Source organism: Lampetra fluviatilis, chromosome 30 (assembly GCF_964198595.1).
Source record: "Lampetra fluviatilis chromosome 30, kcLamFluv1.1, whole genome shotgun sequence".
NCBI classification, from domain to species: Eukaryota; Metazoa; Chordata; class Hyperoartia; order Petromyzontiformes; family Petromyzontidae; genus Lampetra; species Lampetra fluviatilis.
The window spans coordinates 2600704-2624727 of NC_136304.1; positions in this window are offsets into that span (position 1 = coordinate 2600704).

The following is a 24024-nucleotide window of genomic DNA, read 5'->3' on the forward strand; positions in this document are numbered from 1 at the left end:
CCCTTCGTTACACTGGGATTGCTCAGCTCGTCTCGTTTGTACGGTGGAAAATATGTAATTATCTTTGCATCAAAGTGTGTGGCCACGCCTAGGTGTTGGCAGATTTAATTGCTTAAATTCTCTCATGGTACAGCATTCCTGATTGAACCTGTAAATTAATGCGTTTACTTTATCCTTGTGTTTCTTGCACAGACCAAGGGTTAATTTCCACCCACTTTTGTAATAGAGGTATGCATAATTCTATCAGCAGTCAAGTGAATGTCTTATAGAAAAAAATGCAATCATATTTCATCTCCATTGATTCAGGAGCATTGCTAAGCTGATGGATAAGATTGTCGGCATAGTTAGCGCGCTGCATTATGAACCCAGCGACCCAAGTTTATTTTCCTGACGTGCCTAACATCCGACGGCAGAGATGCTCTGACTGATCTCAGGTCCTCCTTCATCAACCCACACAAACACCGCCATGACAAATATGGAGTGGTGAGGTCTTCATCAAAGAGTCAATAAAATACTGTGAATTATGTATTTTAAAAAAGTTACACACGCAGGACTGCCCACAACTATCCATTATTGTAGAATGTAAATGTTTAATCGCTGTATGAAAATGCAATTAAAGATGTAATTTAGATTCATATCATCTCAATAAGACTAATCTGAAGATGCCAGTATTTGTAATTGTATTGACTTGTGTTTGCGTTGGGGAAATTTAAAATATTTCATTTGCCTGGCATATTTAGTTCAATCCAATATCTTTTCTTTTGCCTTCTTCTCATAGGGATATGGCACAATCTGTAGTCATCTGTGCTGTGCATCTCTTTTGAACCACTTACCTAAAATCCAGAGAGAAAAAAAATAATTATATTGACGAGCATCTGCCGTTTTAATTATCTAACAAACATAGCGAATTTAAGCCGGCTTAAAATAATTCGCAAACATTCGCGATTGTTGCGAATTCATAACGTTCAAAGATTGCTTTCCCATTTCAAAGTAAATAGATCAGACGTATCGCACCTCTTAGAAGACGTCCGAGCTACCCACGCTTTACCCCACCACACGCGATCTGCCCATCGACTAACTATGCGTGCAACTTCATTTGCACCGCTGGGTTGGCTGACGTTGGAAGGGATTCAAGAAACTTGGCAAATTGTTCCAACTGCTACGTCGAGGAGATCAAAGAGGCAACGTCTGGATTGCAAACCCTGTGTGTGGTCACCATGGTGGCATCCCTTAAATGCAATATCCATCAACATATTTACATCTAATATTTTAAGGGTACAAATAAAGAAAATATTTAACATAGCGTATCATCTACAGCTATGTAAATTCACTGCTGGATGAAAGTCTTCACATGTAGGTTCTGAAGGCTTGTTTAACCATTTTTACTATCCATAATAGTATCTATAATAATCAAGTTTTTTGGGGGTTAGATCGCGTAACTATAAATATGTCGTGTAGTTTTACTCTCCAACACAACCGGTGTGCTGAAGCAGTAGTTAACTGACATGCTGTGTTCACGTGACAAATCTTACTCATCGGCTGTGTCGGGTGGTGGCGGGTTAACGACACATTTACATTTCAAACGATCTAACCCAAAAATAAGTTTATTATTGTTTGACGCTATTTCACGATGTTGTTCGCTGTGGTTTTTGAGGAGAGCGGTTCTGGGACTGAAATTCGCTGTTGACTTGTTAAGCATGGCTGGGACTCGACCTCAAGTGGCCATGTCCACGAGTGGGCACTGCTCTAATCATTATGCCACGACTCCACCCTCACTTCGTGCGTAAAAAGTTTCGTGTCTACAGTCCAATGAAATGTTATCCTACCTCACTACTTAATATTTAACAATTAAAAAACACAATTGCCTTCACAATTGAACTTTTCACCTTTCAGCGAGATAGATATTGCCTCAAATTCTTATTTCTATTTAATCAACATCTGTATGATGGGCGATACGGCAATGCGTGCACTGTATTGCATATTGGCATATCTGGGTTATTTTTTTCATTAAAAGCACACTTTTTGACCTGCATGATCAACCTCGGATATCTTGCGGGATCCTGGTTTATTATATAAAAGAATTACCCGAGGGGAAATGAAAAATGCTCCGATATAAGATGCCGGCGATATGCGTTTACAGTAAAGGTTTTAAAATGTGCACTATATATAGATTCAGTTAATGTAGTTAGCGGTTTTTGGTGACCACGCACGGATGCTGATCAAGGGCCCCACGCTTGCAGAACCCCCGCTGCTTTTGAAAGCGGCAATATTTCCCCGCTAATGTTTATTGTTTTTTTGCTTCATTGTATCCAGCAGTGCCTGTTATTGCTAGGTGTGGATTTTTTGTGGGCCCATTGCTTACTAACGATATAGAATGCCCTGCTGTTCCATGCTAATAGCTATTCTTAGTTATGAATACGTGTATATATTCGTTTTACATGTAATATTTTTTATTCATTTATAAAGCAACTGTGGATGAAGGCCCTCCCCACTCAATGTTGTTCACGGGGGGGGGGGGCGGTTGACCATACTTCACCATGCCAGTCAGGGTGAGTTTGTGAATAGGGAGGGATGTGGGGGGCAGGGCCAGCTCAGACATCACTCGCCACCGATGTTAACCCTGACTCGGAATCAAACTTTGCACAATCACCGCTGCACCTCTACTGCCCTCGCTGCTTTAATCGAAATAGCGCTTTGATTTTTTTTTTGTAATTATCCCCAATTTTATCCCAATTGTGCTATTGGCATCTTGTCACGAGACGAAGGATCAATTTGGATCGCTCGCAGAGCAGTGCAACACTTCGCGTGAGACAGAAGTGGATAACCATAGAGCCAGCTCTAAAATACCTTCCTTCCAATGACCTCTGGGCAACACAGTAGAGGGCATCACTCCCCGAACCACTCTGCATATGAGATGTTCGTCACGTGACAGTGACACCGATATTGTAATTCTCATCCTTGAAATTTATCCCAATTAAGTGCAGTACTAAATGTATCGCGATGGGTTTCGTGTGTGCGCGCGCGTGTGTGTGTGCAGTCATTCGCGGACAGGCTGAGATCACCAACTGGCTCCACTTCAGAAACCCCTGTTCCATCACGGGCAGCTGCATGGATTACATCCCGCGATCTCAGCAGTGCCACCTCGGGGCTCTGACCTCTAAACCACCCAGCCACCTCTCGGAGAGATTGCTCACACACGTGCCTCTGTTTTATACAACGACCGGAGAGAAATACAATTTTTCGCAACATGCGTGGGTCAAACGAGAGTCCATCCCCACCAGTAATTAGCACCCACCCACCCACCTTTGCTCTGTAGACTCTCCAATATCTGCAGCATCATGAGTGAAAAAAATGTTCCCCCGCACACCCATCTGTGCATTCCTGTGTGTACAACTCCAGAGAGAGAGTGCTTGTTTCTCATCTCTCTGACCTATATATGGGATATAGCCAAAATACGAGTAGGTGAAAGGGGTGGGTTCCTGGCAGCAACGGGTTCAAGGGGGATTTCCATTGGCATAAAAATGGCATCTGGATGGCTCGCTTTGACCGGAAGGTCACATCTGCAGAATCAAGACCTTATTGAGGCATGATTGGAAAGCACGTGTGATTGAATTGTAAGGCCAGGCTGAGTTCAAAGAATGCAGCACACATATAAATGTAATTGGTCACTAGGAGAGAAAAAAAAGAGTGATAAAACATGAGCATGTAAAGGTGAGATGCTGAATATTTATCCTAGAGGAATCACGATAAAATACATACTTGGTTCTCGACAATGAAACCAAAAAAGAGAATGGCATGAACGACACGTACACATTGTACATATGCTCTATATACTGTGTATGTATATAGCAGGTATCTAGAGTATTGTGTTCAAATTCCCGTCGCCTACAGTGAGCACTAGGGAGCATAAATAAACTGACTTGGTGCAAGTGTAAGCCCCTAATTGTTTTGTTTTTCTAAATCTGGCCAGTCACGAAAATAAAATATGGCCATTGATGAAATGGTTAACTCCAGATCAGCATGCTAATGCACTACTTTGCTATAAATACACTCCCTCCTAAGGCGTGTAGACCATGACTTGGGCCCTTAGAGATATCGTTTGCCCGCTGCATTATACCGATAAGGATTCTTATATTGCCCCCAGCACTCCTCCTCCATTTTTTTACACTTTGCTTTGCTGAACTTGCCCCAGGAAAGTGATTTGAAAGTATTTATGCATCAGAGAAAAACTGAACTTTGAAATGAAAAAAACATAAAGCGTGTGTGGCATGCCATGTGCACCAATGACATCCTCAATCCTCCGATAAACTTTTAGCACTGTCATCGCTGTCATCATCACTTTGCACTTTTTGAAAATATAAAACATCACCAAGTTTATGGAAAGGTATCCCCTTTCGTATTCAATGTCATGCTAAACAGTTATTATTATTTTATTTAAATTCATGACATTCATATTGCTGAATATTGTATGTGAGGAACGATGTGTAATGGTTGACACACAAAGAACGCCGGTTCCTTCTCTCGGCGCGGTGAAACACAGGGGAACGTTACTTAAATCCGCCCACCTCTAGCCACCCAGCGGAATAAATCAGTACACCACAATTATACATAATAGAGGTTTTTTGGGGGGTTACATCGCGTAAATATATAAATGTGTCGTTAAAACCCGCCACCACCCGACACAGCCAACTAGTAAGGGTTGTCGCGTAAACAGAACTTGGCCAATTAGTCACTAGTACAGCACACCGGTGTGTTGTGAGAGCCAAGCCACAACATTTACAATCTGAGTTTTAACGACACATTTATATATTTACGCAATCTAACTCCAAAAAATCCTCTATTATGGATGCTATTGGTCGCGAAAGCCTCCTACGTCTTAAACACACTACAGTTTACCTCCTCGACTACTCCGAGACGTTCTGTCGGGGTGGAAGAGGAGGCCAAAATACCTTTTACATTTATAATCATGAAAAATAGAATTCATTTTACGTGGTCACTGTGACATCGGTTACAAGGCTTAATCCTGCACGTGTTAAGAAGTGGCGGACGCTGGAGAGAATGTAAGAAAAGGTCGTACGTGAGTGTTTGTGGAAATAAGCTACTCTAGCAAGTCTTGAAAACCTTACATGTACTGATGTAAGACAAGACCAAACCCCGATGATGTATATCTTTGTATGTAAATCTTCTCATATCTATCATCGCAGATATGCTCTAATGACTGGCGTATTAATGCCTATGGTATTAAGCGCAAAGGCCTGATTGAAAATCACCCATTAGGGATGGCATTAATTTAAAATTCTGTAATTAATTAATGTGGGATTATGGGAGATGAACAACGTCTAGCAGACACGTGCATTAGCTCGCTCCCACTGACAATTACGCTGCAACTATGTGCATGCAAAGTGTAGTCCCGACAATATTTTTGTACAATTTCCCCGGTCGCACCATTTTCGCTTCTCTATCACAAGCATGGCCATAGTCAAATAAAAATGTGCATCTGAACACTGAGGCTAATGAGCCAATTTATCACGTGATTGCAGGTCCTCCACCATCCATAATTCCCTCCTCCTTTTCCCTTGCCAATGCTTAGTACCACACACACACAGTGACTGAAGGCATTGAACTCCTTAGTGTCCTGGACTAGATTTACAGTCGTTGGTCGACTGATTGATGCTCCGGAAAATGAGTTCGACTGAATCCGTTTCAAAATAACAGTGCTGTCAGATGATATCTTTTGGATGAGACTTCGTCATCGCAAACACTTGACGTCTGTGGCTACTCTACTCGCGTGGTTTATTCAGCGAGCTGGGATTATCTACAAACAAGTTCACAAGGCTTGCGTGGTGGTGTGTGTGTGTAGGTGCACGTGTGTTTTGTCAGATGTGCACACGTCCAATAGATTGAACCGAACATTTCGTGGAGCTTAAAAATGTGCTTATTTTTTGTATTATTCATTGTGTGTATTATTTTAGAATGGTGCAGTAAATATTTGAAGTTTTACAATCATGTTTGATTCCATTGATTGTAAAGATAATAATAATAAAGAATGCAAAGGTGAGCTCAAGATAAATATGAGCAAAGCAAAAGTCTTGTATAACAAGTTTGCTCGTAAACAAGGACGATATTTGTTGGAGGTAAACAACTAGAAAACGCATCAAAATACGCATTGCGAGGGTAATTATTGAAGGGGAACCACAGTCAAGATAAATTACAGAGACAGCAAAGAGCAGGCGGCGAGTGCTGTTGGCGGACTGAAGTTGACGATGAAAAGAAAAATACCAATGTGCTTGATGAAGACAATGAGTGCATATTCTTACGTCCATTCTATCAGCTCGTCAGCTACGACAGAGCTGAATCAAATTCTGCCACATGTCTCTTTCCCTGATCTGCTAAATATTATGAATGGGGGGGGGGTCCATATGGAGGACGTAACCTGTTCATGATTACTAATGAGGGGGCTGTTCGATGTGGAGTGACGTCACTTGCTCATGATTATTAATAATGGGGGGGCGAGCTTGTTTGACCGTCCTAGGACGGAAGCTGTAATGTTTACGAAAATAATTGAGCAATGCATAATTGTATCTTGTGTAAATTTAATGGCAGTGAATCTTGCACAAAAGTATGTCAAACACTTCCCTTCATTTCACTGTAGCACTGTATATAACTGACCTTCAATTTGTTCAAATTCAATGCTCTGATACTTTATTCTGTTCTGCTTTCAGTCGCTGGGGTTGAAATAAATTGGAATTCGATAGAATATCTGGAAAATCACCGAGAAATGTCTCTTTTACCAGAATGTAAAAGCATAAATTAGACTTACCTTGGTCTCAAGTGCTGAAGAAATAAATAAAGACACCAAATCAACTTTGTTGCTGCGTATAATTATTTATTTGATTCAATTTCAATAAAGAAACGTCAAACTTAAAGCGAATTTGCGTAAAAAATTGTTCTCGCCGCTCGAGTGTAGAATTCCACCCGCTCAGGAATATTAATGAGGCATGCGGAGTGACGTCACGCGCGTTACAGACAAACGGACATTCTTGGCCCATTATAGTAGTAATATGAAATTATTTTGTTAGCGAAGACATTATGAAGCTTACAATAGAGAAAATGGTGATTCACGCTCGGATACCGAAAACTCCCAGGGTAATTTTAAATATCAATTTATTTAACAGTAATACAAATGGGCAGAAGAAAGTTAAGAAGACTTCAATTATTTATATGCTTATAAATTTACATATTGGTTTTATCAAATAAATATAACAGCAGCATCATTTTAATTTCCCTCCACCACAGTACAATTCTGAGCAAACTGCTAAATTCGCACCGTGGTCATTATGCAGCGTTTGTGAACAAAAGAAAGTGAACGTAGATTTGTGCTCGTTCAACCATCTCATTACGCTAATCAAATGGATCGTGGGCAAAATTCTATATCATTGCTACAGGCAATCCAAGTGCTGGTGTGGCAACGTGAGATTTGATTAAATTTTATTTTCATCATTATTTTGTTTGTCGTGTGGCGGTTTTTTTTTTCTCTCGCACGCATCGTTTCAATGTTATTGTTTCAACGTGTGCCACAATTCTTCATTATTGTTCTTTTGTGTTTTCGTCTCTGTGCCGCATAATTAATCACCTGATTACAGCGGTTCCTGCGCACGGCTGTGTGATGCGTGTTGCGATATTCACGTTTTTCTGGAAAGTTATAGGTCATTAATTTCGAATATGATAAATTATTCCAAATGTCAGTGTTAAAATTGGAGTTTCGTATTAACGGTGGCAGTGATGAATTAAGCCCAAAATGTTAGCTGAGGCAGGTAATGATTTTCTGCTTTAAATTGTTTGTTGGCTGAATTCAATGTATAATTACCTGACAGTGACACCGTGAGAAATACTTAACCATTTTTCATAGAATTCTCTCAAACCTGTTAATGATACTTAATTTTTTTCAAGGGACGGTATTGGGTGGATTTCATTCAAGCCGGCTCACATGCGTGCGCTGTAAAGTGGTGGCAGGATTCCAAGTTCACTCATCCTGCGAGCACTTGCAAGCAATCATTTCCGATTTTGCTTGTACATTATAACCCCAAGCAGCCAATTATGTACGTGTGGCAGTTAAGGAAATAATTTAATATGCCTTAAGTTAACAGTTCATACGGCAGTGTTCGATATTAAGCAGTATGTTATTTTAATGGGTTCCCTTTTAAACCGTGTCACGTCATTGATATCTAGCAAAAGCCACCACCTTAAAGGTGACTTAGAAAAAAAAATATGTAAAACAGGGCACAAAATTAACCACAGTCCCCCGCCTCTTTCTCTGTTAACACGTTTAATTGAAGGCTTCGTGCGGACAGCCTTGGTAATTATTAATGCTCGCAAGAAGCCACCACAGTTGTAGACATCTCCACTCGTCAACATGCCATTACTTGTCAGTTCACACCGGCGAAGCTCAACTCAAAGCATCCCTGTGCCTCCTCGGGGGAGGGGGCGGAGGTGTCTCACCGTCAGTCTTCAAGCAACTTATCTCACATCGAGGAACCTACGGGGTGCTGATTAAGGAGCAACAAATGGTTATAGATGGGCAATGCATGAAAGTCGTTCATATTTGTAAAACAAAAATTCATTACCGAGCATTGTGTGTTCAAAGTGTTATTCTGTGCGGTGGGTCACGTGTCTCGGCATGTACATATATGCATGGAGGTGCGTGCTGGGTATGTTTGTGTATGGATGGACACTTTAATTTGCAACCCTTTGTCAATCGACTGCTGGATGAAGGCCTCCCCATGCTGTATTGCTCATGGGGCTTCTTTGACCATCTTTGACCTTGCTGGTCGACGAAGGGTGCGACTCGGGACCGGTTTAGATATTAATTACCGCTGATGAACTCAGGTAACAGGGTCCATAGCGCGGCATGCTAACGACTTGCACCCCGTCTCCACCCATGTCTGTGTGCCACTCTTGTACGTTTGCGTACGGATTCCTTTGCGTCAGTGCATGCGTGCATGACTATGGCAAGTGTGTTCGCATGTAAATGCGTGCAGATATGCGTTGGGGGGGAGTGGGGGAGTGGGGGTGTGTGCTGCGTGTGTGCTGTGCGTGCGATGTGTTTACGCGGAAACGAATGAATCAATGAAACACGGACGGCATAGCTGTCAAGCAGGCGCGGCGGTGTCCGTGTCGCGAGGTGCAGCCGAGGATGACGGCGGCGGCGGCGGCGATCTGGGATTTTGCATTAAAACCGCGCGTGGCCACGTGGCGCGCACTGCCGGGGTCCCGGGCTCTGAGACGGGAGCAGAAACTCCGCCTGGATTGCAATCAGGCGGAGCCGCGGGTTTGTCGCCAGCGACTCGACCCTTGACAAACAAAAAAACATACGCCCCCAGCACGCTTGCTCCACACACACACACGCCACACACACACTCCCTCCACATACTCCCTCCACACACACACACACTCCCTACACACTCACACTCCCTACACACACACTCCACATACTCCCTCCACACACACTCCCTCCCTACACACACACTCCCTACACACACACTCCCTACACACACACTCCCTACACACACACACACACCCTACACACAGACACCTTACACACACACACTCCCTACACACACACTCCCTACACACACACTCCCTACACACACACTCCCTACACACACACACTCCCTACACACACTCTCCCTACACACACACACTCCCTACACACTCACTACACACACACTCCACATACTCCCTCCACACACACTCCCTCCCTACACACACACTCCCTACACACACACACCCTACACACACACTCCCTACACACACACACCTTACACACACACACTCCCTATACACACACTCCCTACACACACCCTACACACACACACCTTACACACACACACTCCCTATACACACACTCCCTACACACACACACACCCTACACACACACACTCCCTACACACACACTCCCTACACACACACACTCCCTACACACACACTCCCTACACACACACACTCCCTACACACACACACCCTACACACACACACTCCCTACACACACACACTCCCTACACACACCCCCTACACACACACACTCCCTACACACACTCCATACACACACGCCCTACACACACACTCCCTACACACACACACTCCCTACACACACACTCCCTACACACCCTACACACACCCTACACACACACACTCCCTACACACACACTCCCTACACACCCTACACACACCCTAAACACACACACTCAGCCTGTGCCCTCCAATTGTTCTGCATCTCCCCCCCCCCTCTCCACCAGCTCACACGTGTGCCATGGAAGGAGACGGCGTCGTTTCTCCCTGGCTACAGCATTATGCTTCGATAGGAATGTTTTGATCGTACAGCGCTATCATCCCGTGGTAATTGGACGGCTTGCTTTATCTACGACCGTGACAGATGCAGGAAACGTATTACAAACGACACTACATTATTATTATATATAAAGTTTGCCGTGTTCTTTAATTTTATTATTTTCACCAATACAATTTGTTGAAGCTTAGGCATTAACCAGCGCATAACATATCTGGTTTTTTTCACAGCATCACCTGAACACAATTTATTTTACTGAATGTCGTCATAAGAAAATCAACTGCTGCCACACACATACCACCCTCGCATATACAAGAGAGCTGGTAACGTTTTGGATGTTTATGCATTACCCGGTCTCCTGATTGTAATTTCAGCGAAATCACAATTCCATTGTGCTCGGTAATCTGCGAGCCCAGTTTGTGTTTGAATGCAGCTTTCTGTGCCGCCACTCGCGAACGTTTATTTGGTTTTGATTTTTGAAGAGTTTCGCCCTCCAGGTCTCCTTCCCTTTCCCCCCTGATTCCCTCTGAGCCTCACACCGCACCGCGAAATGTTCCCGCTTCGTTCACCCATCACCTCCACCACCCCCCCCCCCCAAATATTTCTCCCCCCACCCTCCTCACCCCCAAAATCTTTCGTCCCCCACCTCCCTCCTCACCCCCCCCCCCCCCCGAGTCTTTCGCCCCCTACACCCCCCCCCCCAAAATCTTTCGCCCCCTCCACCCCCCCCAAAATCTTTCGCCCCCCCCTCCTCACCCCCAAAATCTTTCGCCCCCCTCCCTCCTCACCCCCCCCCCCCCGAGTCTTTCGCCCCCTCCACCCCCCCCCCAAAATCTTTCGACCCCCCCCTCCTCACCCCCAAAATCTTTCACCCCCCTCCCTCCACCACCTCCCCCCCCAAATATTTCTCCCCCCACCCTCCTCACCCCCAAAATGTTTTTCCCTCCCTCCTCACCCCCCCCCCCCCCCAAGTCTTTCGCTCCCCTCCCTCCTCACCCCCCGAATTTTTCGCCCCCCCTTCCTCCTCACAACCCGAGTCTTTCGCACCCTCCACCCCCCCCCCCAATCTTTCGCTCCCCCTCCCTCCTCACCCCCCCCCCGTCTTTCGCTCCCCCTCCCTCCTCACCCCCCCCCGTCTTTCGCCCCCTCCTCCCTCCTCACCCCCCAGTCTTTCGCCCCTCCCCACTTTTCCACGTTGATGACAATCTCTTGCGATTTTAAAATTGAGCCAGATGCCTCTGAATAGAGCCGGTTTGGAAATATTTCATTAGCTATTCCCCCAGAGGGGGGGGGGGGAAACTAGAAATATATTTCCGTGCAATGTTTGGCAATGTAAACAGCTCGTGCTGCATTGCCTTGCAGCTCCCAGAGAGTGCCCTGATATACGCAGCGCTGTGTTCTGTGAATCAGAATAAACGAACTGAAATGTTCTAAGTTCATCGGCCGATCGGCATTACAGATTAATGTTAATTGAGCAGTTTTGCATAAGCGATCAACTTCGAGGTCTCACCATGGAAAGTCAATAGGCTGATGGACTTTGTGTATATACAGAATGGAGCTCTGCTTGTACCATATATTCTACTTAAAATATATATATTCTTTTTCACAATGCTCCACAACAATGAGTTTGAGAGCCCAAGTTGAATCACATTTTTTTACGTGTAAATCACACAATTCAATTATAAATGCGCTTCAAGTTCATGGCAAACAATAAACAAATGAAGATATATCATTTTTATTTTAAGCCAATTAAAATGTTCTCATGTGGAAACTCGACAGCATCTGCCCTTTAAAAGTCACATGATAGATGAAAGTTGAATATGCCACCACATTTGAAAGTCAATTAAACTTTTTCTAAATCTAAATTATGTTTAACATTCATAAAATAAAATTACGTCGTTAAAGTCAGTAACCTTTAAAGAAAGAAGATAATTTCAATGTGTTTTGTAAATTGACCTTTTCCACGTAATTCATAATCATAATTAACAGGCTTGAGGTGAGCTGTTCTGACTATTACAGCACATGGCAAGGCAGATTTAAGTTCTCATTATGAATATAGAGTGGCTTCAATTTAAATATTTGATGCTGTCCAAACATGTGCAATAAAGACGCTCCTTCGAGACGGCCATTTTTAATAAGTAGAGTCTTTATTTCTAAAGTTAACGTATTTACCACTTCGAGCGTTATCACAACGCCGCGTGTAATTACTACCCCGATATTGGTCAGCCCCGATGGTTTCCACCTTGTCGCTCCGTGATCGGTCAGCCCCGATATCGTCCACCTTGTTCATTGTCGGTTCCCCGGGCAAGCGAGGAGACCGCAGGCCTCGCTCCGCTTATATACCCGCTTGGCCCTGCCCCTATCAGACAGTGCCCTCTACCCCACTATGGCACGTGTCTTAATCTAAACAGTACCTTCCGGCCACCTGTTCTTAATTATCTCAACGTGTACTCTAGCACTTTCTCTTTACAATCCCCAACATCACCCCACCACCCTCCCACGACGCAAAACATAGCCGTCCCGGCTACAACACTAAATTTCACAATAGGGGACTCAACATTGTTGGAGTATGAAATATCACGAGGGAATTTTCCCTGGGAACACGGATTTTTCAACACATTGCCATCTAGGTCAACGCTGAAACATAGGCCCTCGAAACAAGGGTGGCAAGCCATTACAACCGACAATACTCTTTGTCTTCGGACGGTACGGTCAACCCGGCTCATCCTTATGTTTAATACTCTGGTAAAAGGGAACATTACAATGCACAACCAACAGGTACAACCTCCTCGACCGTCAGATCAATTTATCGTCCAGACGTGTGCTTGGACGACTCCGTTGGCATCCCCCATCCTCCTCATCTTCATCGGGGTCGTGCCTGATTCTCTCTTGTGAAGTCCTGCATTGTTGCTCTGAGATGGCTTGATTGTCTCGAGTTGACTTCACCCCAGCAACCTCTTGCAATGTGGCCCGGCCTCCCGCAGCAGTAGCAGTTTGTCTCGACACGCTCCCAGGTCCCTCCGCATGTCTGCCATGGTCGCTGCTGTTGTCAATCACGCTTTGAGCTGCTGAATTCATGGATTGCCGCTGCCATCTCCTCCAAGGTCGCTTTTAGATTGCTGCTCATGCTGGGCCGGGCGATGGCCGCCGACGCACTGCTCCTGTCGGTTCTGTTGGCTCCCTGGCTCCTCCATTCTCCGTCGTCTCCGTCACCTGTGCCGCCATTTCAGACGGCGCTCTTGCCTCTTTATGTGCTCCGAGACCCTTGGCGAACCATATGGAGGTCTGGTCGCACTATGGCACGTGTCTTAATCTATACAGTACCTTCCTGCCACCTGTTCCGAATGATCTCAACATCTGCTCTAGCACTTTCTCTTTCCAGTCCCCTACACATGGAATTTTAATAATTGAATAAAATCTGAAAACATACTCCTGCATGTAATGCTTTCATAACAAGTCACATTAATAGTGATGCATCTTTGTAAACTAAAACATATGGAATAAAAACAACTACGCAAGTTTCATTGCAAAGCGATTTCATCAATACGTTTATCATGCAGGGTCATTACAAAGACGGTCAGTGCATTGCGTGCTTTCAGAGGCGCTTCTGCGGCCGTCTGGAATGCTCTTCCCTCCAATATTTTGAAGCCACTGAAGCTATGCACTATGCGAACTAGATTGACAACTCGTTTCTTTCTAACAGTGTTTGTGTTTAGTTTGTTGTCCTCCCACACTTTCGATTAGCACGGTTGGCTCCGCACGGTGCAAAATAAGTTCAAGATACATACATACACTATTGGATTAAGGCCTAGCCCATGAAACATGGGTGGAGTGGTCAGGACTGAATGAGTTATCACTCACCACTGATGCTAGCTGTAACCGGGAAGCGGGGAAGCCAGGTTCACAGCGCAATGCACTAACCACTGCAACGCTGCTCCATCACGTTTACACGGAACACATCATTGAATTAAACATTCAAATTGGAGCACATTTTCCGATTGTTATATAATTTTATTCAAGATATAGTTCTGGTTATTTTTTTTATAATTATATTATGAATTTATATAATCTGTATTCACTGTATTGTAAACAATAAAATAACATTTGTATATATATATGAAAATATTGTCTTTTCTCAAGAATGGAATTATACGGAGTTGATCAATATAATAAACTCAACAATAATAATAACCCCTCCTGTATTCTGTGCACATCTGAGGTGCCTGCAGATGGCAGCGGCACAAATAGGTTAATTGTGTTTTAGTGTTACCATTGTCAATAGAGTACTGTATATGGATTGTTCCAGGTAATCTTTTTTTATTAAATATGTTGGACAAATATCCCAAGCAGGATCTTCCTGAAAAATAGTCCTTAGGCTCAGTGATTATTTTATAAATAAACGAAACTACAAATAGTAATTTTGTGCGTTGGTTACATAGACATACAACAACGTTAAATTACTCTGTGTTTAATCGACAAGCAAATTAATCAGAATTGACAAAGTGTCATTGATTTTCGTCAGAATTGATTCAGTATTGAAACACTAATATATTTTCCAATTCCTTACTTTTTTATATATATTGTCTTCATTTCCCCAATTTTGTTCCACTTCATTCGGGAGCGGTGGCACGGTGGTCAATTCACTCTGCTGTGAATCTGGCGACCTAAGTTCAATTCCTGACCACAGCAAACTTCAGTGCTTAGTCATAAATTAACCGGCCCTCTACCGCCCTCCCCGTCCACACCTTCACCAACCCTGCGTTGACCAGCATGGGGAAGTATGATAAAACATTTTACTGTGACTGACATGGTTTTATAAGGCCGTCATCCAGCAGTGACTTGACTAAAGAACGTGCATTGTTATTCCACCACTGGTATTCGTGTCATGTCATGAGGCAAAATATCCATGTGGAACTTTCTCAGAGTGGTGCAACCCTGTATTAGAGAACAGTCCTCTCTGAAGGAGAGATCATGGAAGTACCTCTGAGATCCCGTCCAGTGATTCATTTTTCCCCACACACATTTGACACGACTTTCGCAATTCGCATGCCACAGAGACATGTTTATTGGCCGACAAACCAATATTATGAATTCTAGATTTGAAGCTTTCGTGACTGCAAGGATTCATACTCTTAGTTTTTTCGGTAAAGTCACGTAGGTAAAAAAAAATGAAATTAAAATGAATAAATAATAAAATTCACGACGTTTCGGAGGCAACACAAGTCTCCGTCATCAGGTGGGACCGTCACAGCCAGATTTGCTGTATCAAGCAGATTTGCTGTATCAAGCAGATTTGCTGTATCTTGATATCTTGATACAGCAAATCTGGCTGTGACGGTCCCACCTGATGACGGAGACTTGTGTTGCCTCCGAAACGTCGTGATTTTTATTACTTTATTTTTATTAATTTTAATAAAAAATTTTACCTACGTGACTTTACCGAAAAAACTAAGAGTACAATATTATTTAATTGCAAGGACTGGAATCGTGCCACGTTCTGTGACGAACCAGGTTTAACATAATGCCATTTGTGGGGGCATAGGCCACTGGGCTGAGACCATTAACCCGCTGCACTTGAGATACCAGATTAATCATGAGCGGCTGTTCGTATATCAGCTGGGGCCAGTGGTTCGGGGCAGCAACCCCTGAGCTACCTGGCTTTACCTCTCCATGATTTGAAATTTAAGAAGCCACAATGAGCTCCTCCCCTGTGTGCTCGTGGGGGTTGATGGGGGTGCATACAAATCCCTTGTCCTTATTTCGCAGTAGAATACACAACTAAAAAATCCCACTTTAAGATTACTTGGTGGCTCCTGGAATAAATGCATCGTGTCCGGGCACTGAGCAAGCACCTCTGTGATCTTCGCTCTTAAGTCCCCGAGGCAGGAGAGCATAAACAAATAAAGTTGTTCCATCCCATTTGGAAGCATAAAAAAAGGGTCCTTATACGCGCGGCACATTTGCTCGCAAGCTCGGTCGACCCTGTGTGTGTGTGTATTTGCACACAAAGAATGTTCACACAAATGTGTGTTTGCACTTAGTTTGGCCACACTCAGCTAGGTGAGGCGCAGGCATCGGCAGGTGATGTGCTGGAGAATCCATTATCCCGCAGTCTGACGGTGCGTTAGCGAAGTCCATCGTGACCAACCCCCACCCCAAAAACGTGCCAGGGAAACTGCCTTTGAAATTATCCGTTGGTTAAGGTGTTTGAAGAGGAGTGCTAGGACACAGTGATGCAACAGCTTTACTGGGGTATAGGTGCGCAGGGCTGTGCCTCGGCTCTCCGATTGGGAGCAGCGGGCAGAACGTAATAATCAGGCTGCGCACCCATCACTCACGCGTAGGCAGCGGCGAGGGTAAATGTCAGGCTGCATATCGGGCCCATTTCTCACAGCTGGAGGAAGTCCCCCGCAACCCCCCCCGCTTTTTGAGTGCAATTTAAGACAATATTACTCCTCCCTGACCATGTGCCGTACAAATAAGGAGATACCCACACTTTGCCCCACCGCAAGCGACACTCCAACCAGCCTGTTGTCGTGGTCCGCTGTGGGGTGGGTTTTTTTTGTGTGGAATCTTGCGTAGTCACGGCCAATGGTCACGTGACGCAAATAGCTAAACATTTAACGTTCCCACACAAGGAAGTTGACCCCGTGACTCGGTATTGCGAGGCCAGAGTGTAAGGTGATGGGAAATGTAACTGAAACAAGATGAAGAGACGGGCAAAAGAAAAGATGCAATTGTTACAAATGTGTCTGCGGTCTCCCACTGGAAATGCATGCGCTATTTTGATCGTGCTAAATACGCCCACGTCTTCCGAGGTGTCTGGCCCGTGTGGAGGAGTAGGCCAAATGTCCATTGGAAGAGCTCCGTCTAGAGGAGGCCAGTTTGACAGCAGCGGCATGAGCAAGACATTGCAGGGCTGCACCTTTACCTTTCACGTTGGAGTGTCGACATCTGCATGCCGGGTGTTTTCTTTGTTCACCCCGCTTCCTGATTAAAAAAAATAAGAATTCTTAACGGGCTTGTGCTGCGTTTATTTCATTCAACAAAATGTGGATTAAAGAGCACAGAGGCAATGCAGATAGCCTTGTGAAATTGACAGTTCTGAATTCAACACGTTTAGTATGATGTTTTTTTGCCATGATGTCGTTTCCGCACATTGCATTAGCGCACAAGCCGAGTTAATTCATTACGGACAGAAAATTCTATTTGACACCTGAAAATGCTTCACAGCGTGGGCACAGGCAAAAGGAAAACAAAATTGAAAAAAATTGATTTCGATGCAATTTTTTTTTTCGTGAAAGAGAGCTCCAATTTTTATTGGGTTGGTTGGTTTATTGAACTTTGCGATAAGGTGGTGAAATCACCCAGGGATAATGGGTTTTGCGTTCATATTGCAGGCCGTGGCAATGGTGAAGGTGGGCGATTTTTTTTGGGAGGGGTTGTGAAGGGGGGCTACTGCCCTTTTCCCAGTAGGTAATGGTTTGTGAGCAGCAATGCCCATATCTTGAGTTGATTCACCTGGTCGCTCTGTGCGCAATAACACAACCAGATGTGAGATAAATGCGTACAACGCGCCGTTCCTTTGCGCTCTGAAATAGACGATATCAGAACAAATAATTGTCATTGCTCATCGCCTTGCGCCTATCCATTCTACGTAACGCGATGAACGCACAAAAAGTGGCTTGCGAGGGCTCCAAATTGGCTTCTTTGTCTCATAACGTGACGAGAGCACAACCTTTTTCATTCTGACAACAATCCCGCATCCACAGCGGCCGCGGGAAAACGCAACGCGGTTATTCCGCGTCGGGCAAGACGGGTGCGCTGACAGATACAAATAAATAAATGTGTGTGTATTGAGCCGCTTTTACTCATTACATTCACGACGATAGCCTTACAAATGTGTGAATGGATCTGTGTGGGGGGGGGGCGGTGGAAATGTCAAAATGGTTCCGGCGGAGGAAGCATGCATGCTTAGGTCAAGGGTTCACACATTTGGTTCCTGGGTGCGGGCGGGGGGGGAATGAGGTGAAGCAAGGATGGTGGCGAAGCAGCCGATGTTTCACTCCGCACAACGGATGCTCTCGCGCGTGGAGATGAAATGTCACCAGCCTGACATCGGGGCCTCTCCTAATCGTCGTCATCATCATCATCACGTGTTCACAGCACGAGCAGTATTTATAAAGCAGCAATGGAATTTTGATTTAAAGCTTTCGTGACTGCAGGGATTCATATTCTTCGTTCTTTCGGTAAAGTCACGTAGAAGGGAGACAATTAAATAATGAAACATATAAAGCAATAAAATGATGATTGCTTGTGTTGCAGTCGAAACGTCGTGAGAATGTTATTGTTTTATATTTTTATTATTTAATTGTTTTATATTTTTATTCTTTTATTGTTTCCCTTCTACGTGACTTTACCGACAGAACCAAGAATACAACAATGGCATGTTATGGAGGATCCTGTCATGGTGTACACGGTTAGCACGCAGTGCTTGACAGTGCAAAAGTCGCCGGTACAGTTTCGTTTTCAGGCGCGGCAGTTGAAGCAATGGAGCAGCTTAAATCCCCCTCCTCTCACCTCTTTTGTGTCTGCACAGCAATAAATGGCCCTTAGGTGGGCAGAGGGTGCCTCCGAAACGTCGTGGTTTTTTATTTTTATTTTACTTTTATTAATTTTTATTTTTATTTTTTACCTACGTGACTTTACCGAAAAACCTAAGAATATGAATCCTTGCAGTCACGAAGGCTTCAAATCTAGAATAAATGGCTACACCGCAGTTGATTGGCTAACCATCGAACAAAGACGGTCCACTGCGTCGCGTGTTTTCAGATGCGCTTCTGCGGCCGTCTGGAACGCTCTTCCTTCCGATATTAGGAAGCCGCTAGGAGCTATGCACTTTGAGATCTAGATTGAAAACTCGTTTCTTTAGAACAGCTTTTTGTGTTTAGCTTGTTGTCCCCCCCCCCCCCCAGCACCTCCGATGAGCACGGTTGGCTATGTACGGTGCAAACGAAGATCAACATACATACACACATGTCTCCTGTGGTGTTCTTAAGTGTGGGCACTCCCACCTCTTCCAAGATGTCTGGCCAGGGTGGAAGAGTAAACAAAATCTCTTCAATGGGATCCCTTCGGAGATACCTCTCGTGGAGGCCTTTCTGCCAGCAGCGGCGTGAGAAAGGAACTGCAGTGCTACACCTGCAGTGCTACACCTGCAGTGCTACACCTTTACCATTTGGTGAATATGACGACACGCTGGAAATAGTATTAGTTGAGGAATAATGACAACACAAACAAAGCAGCAGATAATATAAAGGCAAGCTCGAGAGTGTGATTTCATAAATGTGTCCAATGTATAATGTCAGAGAGGAGATAGAATGATGAAATAAGAACCTAGGCTGGTGCGAGGTGGATTGTTACATCGCATAAACGTGAGTGATAGTGTCAACTTGTGGTGGCTTTCATCCAGAAGTGGAATTGATCATTGGTTGATAATGATGATTACATTTTTCCATAATAGTGGAAAGTGGTCTGACTTGGAGGTCTATGTACAAAGTGATATGTCAGTGTGGTTTTATTTTATTCTTGCACAAAAGTTGTGGGTAAAAACCCCTAATTGCAAAACATACCATTGGACTTTCCCCGTGGCATCCCTCATGTAAAATTCATGAAAAGTCACCCACGTTTTCCGCAACTCTTCATTAGACCAGCGGTGGAACATGCTGGGGAGGTTTTATATTCTCAAGATTTACAAATGCTTTCAGAGATCAGTGCTGTTAGTGTGAACATATGTCCCGAGTAAATGCAGATGGTGTAGTTACCACTGTGGAATCAATATCGCTTACTCCACTGAGAGCGAAAGAGAAAGAAAAGGCCCAAAAAAACTGGGATAATTACCGATTCTGCCTTTTGTAAAAGTTAATATTTGGAGGTTGTGAAAGGCACGTTTGCAGTCGTGGGTTTGTTTAATCAGTTTGGCGTTTACAGTTGCGGTCAGTGGCTTGTTTTCCTACCCTGAGTACACTTACCGTTAATCAGCTCAGGGTTAGGAAAATACCCCTGTTTGATGTCGCATATTGATCCCTCGGGGTTTTCCCGTAGACAACCGGTGTTAGCAGTCGCGTGTGTTTTTTTCGTTGTTGGGGTAATCGCAGACTGGATGCGTCGCAGTGAATTCCAAAAAGGGAAACTGCTCCGTCATCTAAGAGTCAAATTACATCACGTGGCGCTGGTGCGGCGGCCGTAAATTGAAGGCATTTCATAATTCAAGTTTCTTTGGTTTAGATGGCGTACACATTTTGGGTTAGGTCGCGTAAACGGCAACTTGTGATGGCTTTCATCCGGATGTGGAAATGATCACGGTTGATCATGATAATGACATTTTTCCATAATAGTGGAAGTGGTCTGACTTTGAGGTCTATGTACAAAGTGATATGTCAATGTGTTTTTATATTATGTTTCTATTTACGCGATCTAACCCCCCCCCCCCCCCCAAAAAAAAACCCTGTATTATGGATGATATTGGTCGCGAAAGCCTACCACGTGTTAAACTGGACGACAGTTATCTGCGAAGAAACACAGGGGGTTGTGGTCGTCTCCCCCAACAAAATAATAAAAATACTCGGGCAGTGCGGATTGACAAACCGCCCAAGTGTTGACATCGATCTTACAGTAATGATATTCATTGACTGCCTTCGAGGCGATCCGACGCATCGTTAGGTCTCACGTCCGTGTACGCCCGCGTGTAGTTTTCACACCGTGTTCTTTTGGACCACCGCGCGCGCGCGCGAGCTCGGCAAAAATTCCGTCAGCGCTCACCGCAGGCAAGGAAGACATTTAAAATGAAAATATTGCACGTGGTTTAGTTTTTTTTTTAAATATATAAAATGAATCCTTTGTCCAGCTTTCATATATATATAAATAAGCTAAACAATGTATTCATTTCAGTTCCAAATATCAGAGGTTGAGCTCTGGAAAATACTTGTCCCCCTCGCCCAGAAAATATTTATGAAAGATATCCATGGGAAATTGAGCCCTCAATACACATTGATGCGATGGGCATCAATGTGTATTGAGGGATCTTCACAGCCGACTGTAATGGACGCATTCCTTGAGTGTTCTGTTCATATATGGATGCCTTTTCATCACGGCCATGGGCTGCTCTCGTACACGTTCGATACAAAGACAGAGCGACGTTGTAAACGAACTGATACCGATTTGTGTGTGAGAGGAGATGCAACGAAAGAGACATCCCAAACTGACCAATGATGGAATAGGCACGGTCTGCCAGAGGGGATCCTCTTTGCTTCACAAAATCCTGATTTCATGACGTGAAACGAGGTGATTAATCGCCAAAGGATGCCCACGCGCATATATTTGTACCCGTGGAGCCATTTCAGCTTTGTGCGTGTGTGCAAATGTTGGCTCAAGCTGAGTGTATTTCCTCTGTGCCCCGTTATTTCCGATCTTTTATTCTGCTCGCGCTCACACATGTACACATTATGTGGACGAACAGAGGAAACACATCTCGCTTTAAAATATCAGTGACTCGATTTGCTTTTGCGTTTCATCGTACGCTCTGCCATTGAATTAGGAAGTTAATCCCGCAGCACTTTGCAAACGCGGCCGCGGCATGCATTAGAAAATAAACACGCGCGCATATTAAAGTCAACATTTACGTGAAAACTGCAAAACTGTTGGGAGCTCGGCAAAACGTTATCGCAATGTTATCGGGGTGAGTGCAAATTGCTAATTTTCTTGAAAAATATTGGATCGTCGTGCGCTAAACTATTCACGGCAGCCGGCAAATGGGGACAGCCCAAGCCTGTGGATGAAAAAAAAAATCCTTGAAAGGATTTCAGAGGTAGTTCCATGATGCATCCTTCAGAATGCTGTTTTGTAACACTGGGTTGCGCTGCTCTAGATATTTTGCCTCATGACATGACAACAACGTATGCGGCAGGTTGTAAGAATCCATTTTTTCTCTCTCTCTAAACACCCGTCTCTTGCAACAACTTTGTTTGTTGCAAAGCAACGCAATGCGGGGACCATGCTAATGCATCACTCTGCAGAGGCACAAATGACGAACCACACGCTTTGACTGTGGATACGAAGCCACTGAGCACGCAGCAGTCGTTAGAGCCAGAGTGACTCATTAATGAGCCCACTGGCGTGCAAATCACTGAGCCACACTTTCTACCACGGGGATTCAATAATAATAATAATAATTCTAATAATTTGCACACCTTTATCTCTCCGCTTCTGGATGAAGGCTTCTTCCATGCTGTGTAGATCACGGGCATTTGTTCAAGCATCTTTTCACTTGCGCCAGTCATTGCGGTGTTGGTGAAGTGGGTAGGGGAAAGGCCATTAACTAGGTTCAGATCTCATTCGCCACTGATGTTAACCGTGTCTAGCATGAGTGACAGAACAATTAAACTCGTGGAGAAATAGTATGCAGATATCTTTATATATTAAAACATATCACGTGAAAGAAATTCAGGTGCGAAGGAGGAGGTTAATTTCGCGATCATTATTTGCCTGCTGTGAATTTCCACATTGAAAACCCACGCCGTGGAGGTATCGTTTGTGGTCAGGTCGCTTCTGAGAAATAAGCTAATAGCTCAGTGTGCTTTATCTGGTAGAATAAAAAAGATATAGTTTAGATTTATTTGTATTTTTTGTGATTTGTTTACCTTTTCTATATTTTGCACTCATATCGTGTTTTTGTTTATTGTTTATTGATGTCACGTTTTGATGCGCCCCTACTGGACATCTGTGAAAAAGAGCTTCAAAGCTCATCTGATTCATCCAGTATAAATACACATTCTGATTCTGTGCAGTTTGCGGGGAAATGGAGGATGGTTTGCAGTGCTCATTAATTATTAATTTAAATTAATTATTCCATTAATTGTCTGCTCAAGACCAATTTATTCATTGTTGCTATCTCTTTGTGCATGCCTTGCCGATGTCAGATTTCATATTTGTGCAGAGTATGCTTAATAATTAGGTGTTTGTTATTTGCTAGAAAGTTTCCATTGAAATTTTGAGCGGAAAATTGCTGTTATTTTATCTAACATACTTCAATCTCCAATTTTTATAACGACATTTTCCGTGGCAAACTGCACATATGGCATGTCAGATATCTGCCGCTTTTACATTACATGGCCGTGTTCCAGGGAATATTAAAATGTAGCAGTGTGTGGTGACTTGACCGAGGAAAAAAACTTTATTTTTTTTTATTAAAATGTCATCTTTGTCAGAAACTCGCCTTTTCCTTTAAATAATGAAGCGCAGAGTGTGTTGGGTACAAGTTGTGAATTTAGTGTCTTTCCAAAAAAATGTTCTTCTCTATCTCAGCATCGCAGGTTTAAACAAAACTCTCTTTGCATTTGGATTGACTCCCAGGTTGCACATTGGGATGTGAACATAGTGCGAAAGCAAGCAAACAAAAGATAAAACGAGATGCGTTGTGTTTAAACGGCAGACGATTCATTTCGTGGTTACGAATGTTGTGTACAAACATAGCTGAACAGCTCAAAGCCTGCACAATGATGGCTGTGTACAAGCATACATCTGAAATATTTACACATGCGGATATCTATAAATAATGCATGAAGCTCCATCGTGAAGGCGGTTGGAAGTTTTTAGAGAGGTCATGCTCATGGCAAATATAA